Source organism: Bidens hawaiensis, unplaced genomic scaffold (assembly GCF_021521415.1).
Source record: "Bidens hawaiensis isolate Kalapana, Puna unplaced genomic scaffold, B.hawaiensis_p1.1 tig00022300_1, whole genome shotgun sequence".
Taxonomy (NCBI): domain Eukaryota; kingdom Viridiplantae; phylum Streptophyta; class Magnoliopsida; order Asterales; family Asteraceae; genus Bidens; species Bidens hawaiensis.
The window spans coordinates 190,946-199,472 of NW_027493462.1; the positions used below are offsets into that span (position 1 = coordinate 190,946).

Consider the following 8,527-nt stretch of genomic DNA (forward strand, 5'->3'; position numbering starts at 1 on the left):
CAAATTGGTTTTGCTTTAATATATTAATTAGATCTTTTAATGCACATTATTGCATTTTAATGATCTCAATTATTAGAATACTTTAAACGACAAAGTTATATCTTTAGTGCCTTCAACTATACTCCACCGGACCACCACTTAATAAACGTTGCAATATTTAATTTTTAACCTATCGTGAATATTTTCATTGCCTAATAATGATACAATAGTATTGATGGCCTTCTGAATACCAGTTAGATTCAATGATTCATGAATATCTAATTTATTAACAAACCAGTCCTCCGCAGAGGTCGACCTCGAGACCCACTTCTAGTTAGGGCTATAAGCGAATTGGACTGAACGGAACATATAAGGGTTGTTTATGTTTACCCGTTAAACTTTTAGTAGACAAGTAAACGCTTCACAAATTTGTTCACGGTCATTTATTAAGAAATTGAACTTGTTCGTGAATGGTTCACCAACACAAACAATATTTTATTTGATTTAGTTAACCGAGAATGACCAGTGTCAATGGTTTCGTCCAGCTATGAAGTTTGTATTGGTTTCTATTTTATTTTATATGTTAACATTTATATTCATGTTATTACATATAAGGTAATCATATTTGTAGTTAATGATTTTGCTTAAATCTATATAATAAAATTATAAAAGTTATTAAAAATAGTAAGAATACTTGATGAACGTTTATAAACAAATATTAACAAACATAAATGGAGATGCTGATATTAGTTGTACACATACCTAAATAGTTAATACAACCATTAATCTTTTTAGAACGGTTAACACATACCATATGGGACTCGAATTTTAACCTCATAGGAAGAGCAACATTTTACACACTATATTATATCACGAGGCTAGAAGCCTTTTCGTAATAGTTGTTTAATAGTTAATACTTAGAAAAAACAACTTTTTTTTATCTAAATAGAAACTCCTGAAATATTTATTTACAATATATTATGAAACAATACACATTTGAATCAAAATAGTAGACAAAATGAAACAAAGGAAACTGTCTGTCATGAGATGAAAACTCATGAATCATAGGACTTTTGTTAACACGCATTTGAAATTTGTTTTTGAAATTTATTGGAGACAAGCTTTTGCAATTATTAATATATCTATCTATAATATATATAAACCAAAACCCTAAAATCTTATGTGTCATGATGTGGTCGCTCCTTCTTTTTATGGAAGCCACCAGATTGTTTAATTTTTAAATGGAGGTCTCTCATTGATTTAATCCAAATTCATGGGTATGGGTCTTACCAAAACCATATAGCTCTTAAACGGGTTATAACATCTCATTAAATTAAAAATTAATCTTACCAATTATTTGATATGAAAATCCTATAAAATAGGTATATACTAAAATTTAATATCCTATTTAAAAAGAAAAGGATATTATTTATAATTAATAAACAATTTTATAGTAAAAAACATAAGCAGATCATGGGTCACCAAATCCAGATAGCTTTTAAACGGGTTATAACATATCATTTATTTATGAAACCCTTTCATCATCAAACCCTAAATATATTATTAACTTTCTTACAATAAAGAAAATTAAAATCCCAAAAATAAATATTAAAAAATAAAAAATGTAAAACAACCATTCTCTCAAGTCATAGATTGCTTTATTTGTAATGAAGGCTTCTCATGCATTTGACCCGAATTCACGGGTAAATGTGTCACCAAACCCAGATAGCTCTTCAACGAGTTATAACATCTCATTATATTAAAAATTAATCTCATAAAATATTTGATATGAAAATCCTATAAAACAGGGATATACTAAAAATTAATATTCTATTTTATTTAAAGGAAGATTTTATTTATAATTAAGAAATAATTTGATAATAAAGAAAATAAACGGGTAATGAGTATCACCAAACCCAGATAGCTTTTAAACCAGATTATAACATATCATCTATTTGTGAAACTATTTTATCATCAAACCTCAAGTATATTAATTATTAACTTTCTTACAATAAATAAAATTAAAATCCAAATAGACATATATAAATATTAAAAACAAAAATGTAAAACAGCCCCTGTAATACGGGGGATAAAATCTAGTACAATATAAAATCGAAACAGGACACTTACAATGCATGATAATTAAAAAATAAGAACAATAGGAAATTTGAGACAAGTTGACACTTGACTACGTGAGAAACACTGTTGCTATATTGAAACAAAATTCGATCTCATCAATACGTGTATATCTCACATCGTGCAACATCTAGAGCAGTTTTTGTGTTTTTCAGAGAAGACAAAACTTACCTCACAAATCATGTTGTACTGTAAATTCGAGTTTTCTCTCTTTCGATTTATAGAACCGAGATAGCAGTGAAAGAAAATAAATCATAATAAACTTTTTAAACTATTTAATTTAAACCGTTTAATATATAGTGTTTTTTTAAGAAACTATTGACTTTTTTGTGTTTAATATATAATCTACAATTATATTAAAGCAAAACACCTGGCACACATGACATCTTTTTAAAGTGTCCACATAGAATGACACATAAGCTATTTCTAAATTAAACCTTATTAAATCTACTAAATTAATTTGCTACATTTATTTTTACTTCTAAAATTCCTATATTAAATTTTCATTAACTCTCATTTAGTGTGATTTCCAGAAATAAGAAAAACGTTTAAGTTTATTTATTTATTACCCTTTTAAACTAATTTTTAAATATTTTATTTCAAAATATTGTTATTATAAAGATCTTTTTGATTTGTGCAAAACAACAAACATATGCATAAACTATTAAAGGTCTCTTTTCGAGCGTGTGTAATGTGTATATCTAAATACTCAAAATTTGCCTTATATGAAAATTTAGTTAAACTTGGCTTAACTCTTGATTTGTTTTACCATTTAAAAACCTTAAAGTTATCCTTTAGTATCATTCAATAATTAATATGGGAAAACCATATATGTTGTGTACAACGAGATATTTGAAGGTTTATAAACAATTTTTGTATTTAATCTTTTTTTCAAATTTATATATAATTTAATAGTTAATTTCAGATATGAGAAGTTGTTATACAATCCTAAATTATACCATGTATATAAACATCTTTTTTATTGATGTTATATTCTTTATTCAGCCCGTGTATTACACGGGTTACTAACCTAGTTTAATATTATAACAACTAGCTTTAGAGTTCGTGTAACACACGAGATGATCAAAAAAATAAAGTTATAAATAAAGTAAATAAGTACATACTGTATGTGAAAACATGATTACATCTATGCTTATATCTATACTATGTGTACATAAATTAATTTTGTTTATATCAAAAAATGATTTTTTTCAAAAAAAATGAACTTTATAAATAATAATAATAATAAATCAAGTGCAAAAACATATATGAGAATGGTCCATCTATTGAAAATTTGATTTTCAGTACACACACATACACACACACACATATATATATAATTGAAAGGATTTTGGTTATGAACCAATTTCAAAAAAAGACTTTTTATACAATAATACTTCTGAGCTACACAATGAAAATGATTTTTATAATTTTGAGGGGGCTTCTTAACTTTGCCATAATAACAACACATAAAAATAACACGTTAACATGTTCAATTTTGTGAATGTTTTGCTTTACTTGAGCATAATTTTGTATGACATGTTTCACACACTACATTTTAATCACCATTAAAGGAAAAGTCAATGTTGACAAAAATGTTTCAAATTTGATAAAAATTAGAAGCATTGATAGATCTGGAGATAGCATGTCGAAAGTGTTCGTCGTCTTTTCTTAAATTTTAATAGTTGTTGAAAAAATAGTCAATTAGCCAAATCCCGAATCTTTTCATTATTTCCAAAAATTTCATTGATAATAAATTCGAAATCTACTCACGTTTAAAATTCTAGCATTCATTTTTTTGACATTTCAAGTCAAAACTTTGAACCCGTAAAAAATTTGATGATAAATCTATTTGCATTCTCAGAATTTTAAAAATACTTATATTACCTCTTTTTGACCCGTAACAAATTTTGAGCCAAATATAATTAACTTGTACTATACAATCTATTTACCAACTTTTAACCCGTAACAATCAAATTTAAGTCCCACAAAAAACCTAAAACAATCATTGATAACAAAAAAATCGAGAAACTAACTATGATAAACTTTATTATGTATGAAAATGAATGATATATATTATTACATTTTAACATATATATAGTTTAGTAAATTAACTAAAAAAATAAATGGATAGATTTAAAGCATATATTTATAATTTATAAAAATATTCATTTTTATAAAATGTATATATATAAATAAAATAGAGTTTAAAGGAAAGTGAATAATTTAATCTTGTTATAGATATAATATAAATTGAGTGTAAAAAGAAAGTGAATAATTATTGATCTGTGACATAATTATTAGTTTGGAGGGAAAAGTTATGAGATTTAACCACAAACTGACACGTGTCCGCAGTTATTTTACTTTAGTAGAATAGGTAGATTCAATTCCTTTCTCATTAAAAAAACAATTGTTAAAAAGTCCGTCCTATAGCTACACTAGCACCCATTTTGATTTAACAACATTATACGTAAGGGTGTAAACAAGCCTATATAGTTACTCGAGCTTCAATCAATAAAAAGCTTGAAACGAGCTGAGTTTTTTTGACCTCGAGCTGAGACTGAGTCTAAAATAAAGCTCGTTTAGTTATTAAGTCTGAGCTCGAGCCTTGTAGCCTTCTATGTGAAGCTAGTTTAATTAGACTTGTCGAACTTTAGCTAACCTTGTGTATTTTTAAATTTTACCAATTTATACTTCTATATATTAATTTCACACTCCACACCCGAGCTCGAGCTGAGCTTTGGCTTGTTTAAGGTACTACACGAGCTCGAACTGAGCTTAGGCTTATTTATGGTTTCTCAAAATATATAAAAATAATTGGAAACATATATAAATTAATTAATCTATATCTATCTATCTATCTATAATATATATAAACGAAACCTTTTAAAGCTCTCTAGTTGCTCCCTAAATTCTCTCAAGCCACCAGATTGCTTTATTTGTAAATGGAGGCTTCTCATGCATTTGACCCGAATTCACGGGTATGGGTCTCACTAAACCTAGATAGCTCTTAAATGGGTTATAACATCTCATTAAATTAAAAATTAAACTTACCAAATATTTGATGTGAAATCCTATAAAATAGGGATATATTAAAAATTAATATCCGATTAAAAAAAAGAGTTTATTTATAATTAAGAAACAATTTTATAGTAAAAAAAAAATAAGCGTGTGATGGGTCACCAAATCCATATAGCTTTTAAACGGGTTATAATATATCATTTCTTTATGAACTCTTTTATCATCAAACTCTAAGTATATTATTAACTTTCTACAATAAAGAAAAATAAAATCCAAAAATAAATATTAAAAAAAGAAAAATATAAAACAACCCCTGTAATATGGGGGTTAAAACCTAGTATAATATATATAAACGAAACCTTTAAAAACTCTATGGTTGCTCTCTAAATTCTCTCAAGCTACCAGATTGTTTTATTTGTAAATGAAGGCTTCTTATTCATTTGACCCGAATTCACTGGTATGGGTCTCACCAAACCCAAATAGCTCTAAATGGTTTATAACATCTCATTAAATTAAAAATTAATCTTACCAAATATATGACATGAAAATCCTCTAAAATAAGGATATACTAAAATTAATATCCGATTTTATTTTAAAAAGTATTATTTATAATTAAGAAACAATTTTATAGTAAAAAAAATAAGCGGGTCATGGGTTACCAAACTCAGATAGCTTTTAAACGGATCATAACATATCATTTATTTGTGGAACACTTTAATCATCAAATCAAACCCTAAGTATATTATTAACTTTCTTAAAATAAAGAAAATTAAAATCCAAACAATAAATATTAAAAAACAAAAAATGTAAAATAACCCCCGTAATACGGGGGATAAAACCTAGTAAAAAATAAACAAGCCGATTCCGAGCTTGAAAAACAACTCACGAGCCAAGTCTGAGCTTTAGATAAAGAGCTCAACACAAGCCAAGCTCGAGCTACATCCCTCGTAAGCAAAAATGAGCTGAGCCGAGCCTAGATGAACTCGAGCTTGGCTAGTTTACACTTTACACGGCCATCCACTAAACGGTCATTATGACAAAAAAATAAAAAAATTCAAGTTTTAAAAATTATTTATTGGCTATCCGCCTTTATCCGGACAGCTGTCTGAAACGGAAGTATTAGATGTGTTTGTATAGATGACCCATTGTTAAATTTAGTTATATGGGAGCCAATATGATCAACTCTTACTCTTAAGATTACATAAGTAAACTGGTCATGCATTAAGTTTATGTATCTCATTAATGTACTCAGTTTCTTATCGTGCTTAGTTTAATATAAAACGCTTGAAACTCTTTTCTATTTTTAACGATAAACAAAGAACTAACATTAAAAAAAAGCTAACAAGAAGCTAGACTCGCCGATACACCACCAAGCAAAAAAACACAAAAGCCAACCACCAAAAATATAGGCAAACGGCAAGCCCAAACAGAATGGACAAGACCCCAAAAAACCAGCCACCACACACTCTTGTGACACCTGGAATCCGCGCCAATCCTCCCAAGAACACCCGAGTCTATGCGACCTAGCTATTCTTCACCCAAAGGAAGCTTAATACTTTAATTTCCTCCATCAAACTTGTGACTTGAATCGGACTACCACCAAGAACCAAAGCATTTCTTTTCTTCTACAAACACCAAACCTCCACCACACAAATTGCATGAAAGACCTTCTTTCCAAAAAGATCCCGTAAACTAAAAATGAGAACGCCTAAAACTCTAAATCTTAAACCCAAAATAAGGTGAAAATTAAACACACATAACACACATTTAAATTTCTCATTTAAATTTTGACACAAAAAGGTGTGAAATTGTAACTAGGTTTGACGTCCGCTCATTTATTTTTCCATCATGTAGGGACCTGCGTGTTGACTTTGAACACCTACAAACGCATCCGATGAACATTAACTGACGTCACCACAACCACCTTGTATATATATATAAACATACCCACTTGTTCTTTTTCCAAATCAAACCCATAAACCCTGCTTAATTAATTTCACCCTCTACAACAAAACATGGAAAGAAGTTGCATGCAGACATTGGTAGAAGAATGTGACTACTCTCATTCACCATCATTAATGTCTCAACGCAGCCCCACCAGTGTCCTCGTTCCTCCACCGCGTCACCCCGTGGTGCTCAGCCCTTGTGCCGCCTGCAAGATCCTTCGACAACGGTGTATCGAGAAGTGCATGTTGGCACCCTACTTTCCTCCCACTGATCCACACAAGTTCACTATTGGACAGAGTGTTTGGAGCTAGCAACATTATTAAATTGTTACAGGTATAGTTCATTATTGAATTGCAGCGCAAGCTTGTTGCCCGTTTAAACGTCCGTTATTAGTTATTATAATATAATATGAAATGAATAGCTTTATTTTATTTTTGTTTATCAAGTAACTTATTTTAATCATAGTTTTATAAATAAAAGTTCAAACAGATAACCTTACTTTTGTAGTTGTTTTCTTTAGACAATAAATAAAGGTGTTGCATGAAGGGGTTACACATTTAATCAATTAACTTTCTTTTATAAAAGTTATTCAATTAATTTAGGAGGAAAAGCTAACAAAGTATCAATATGTTTTTGTTTTGATAATGTAACTCACATTACTATGATAAATTTATAGGAACTTCCAGAGTCTCGTAGAGCAGATGCTGTTAGCAGTATGGTGTATGAAGCGAATGCAAGACTCAGGGATCTCGTTTACGGTTGCGCGGGGACAATTTGCCAGCTTCAGAAACAAATTAACGAGCTCCAAGCAGAGTTAGCGAAGGCACAAGCCGAGATGGTCAACTTGCAATGTCGACATTCCAATATTTTAACTCTATTTCGTATGCAAATGGAAAAACTACCGTCACTACCACTCTCACCACCATCTCCACAGCAAAACCTTTCTGAAAGTTTAACCTTCTTCGACGATAATGCCAACCTCGCAAGTCTTGATCTGCTTTGGACTTGAACTCGAGAGTTGATCGATCTCGTGCAAAAGCCATAATGATCAAGAGACACGAGAATGTTGCTCGACAAAAGATTGAAATGTAGTGTATGAGATTCTATTAAACTTATTTAGAACGTACGTGTAAATCCCATATGTAGATGGGACAATAAAGAACACCATACGTGATATTCATAAATTAATTGTATTTACTATTTAACTATAATTTAGTTGCTGTTTAACTAAAGCTTATTCATGACCAAACTTTTGTTTGATCAATCTTTTTTGTTTTTTCATTTGATGTATGTGTGTGTGTGTATAACCACTTAAAGACATGTAATTTATTGCTTTATATATATGCATCCAAATGTTAATTCATTTTTAATGATTATCTACTCAAAACAAGTTAGTTTTTTAAACATCCTGAACATGTTAAAAAACCATCATAATATTTAACTA

At 29.2% G+C, this 8,527-nt stretch overlaps 1 pseudogene across 1 annotated transcript; it reads left to right on the forward strand.

Moving 5' to 3' along the window:
• The first annotated feature begins 7,149 nt into the window (after nucleotides 1-7,149).
• On the forward strand, nucleotides 7,150-8,194 carry LOC143565181 (LOB domain-containing protein 1-like; annotated as a pseudogene). The gene is made up of 2 exons (XR_013141015.1): nucleotides 7,150-7,416; nucleotides 7,760-8,194. The product of XR_013141015.1 is annotated as an LOB domain-containing protein 1-like (transcript).
• Nucleotides 8,195-8,527: the final 333 nt, after the last annotated feature.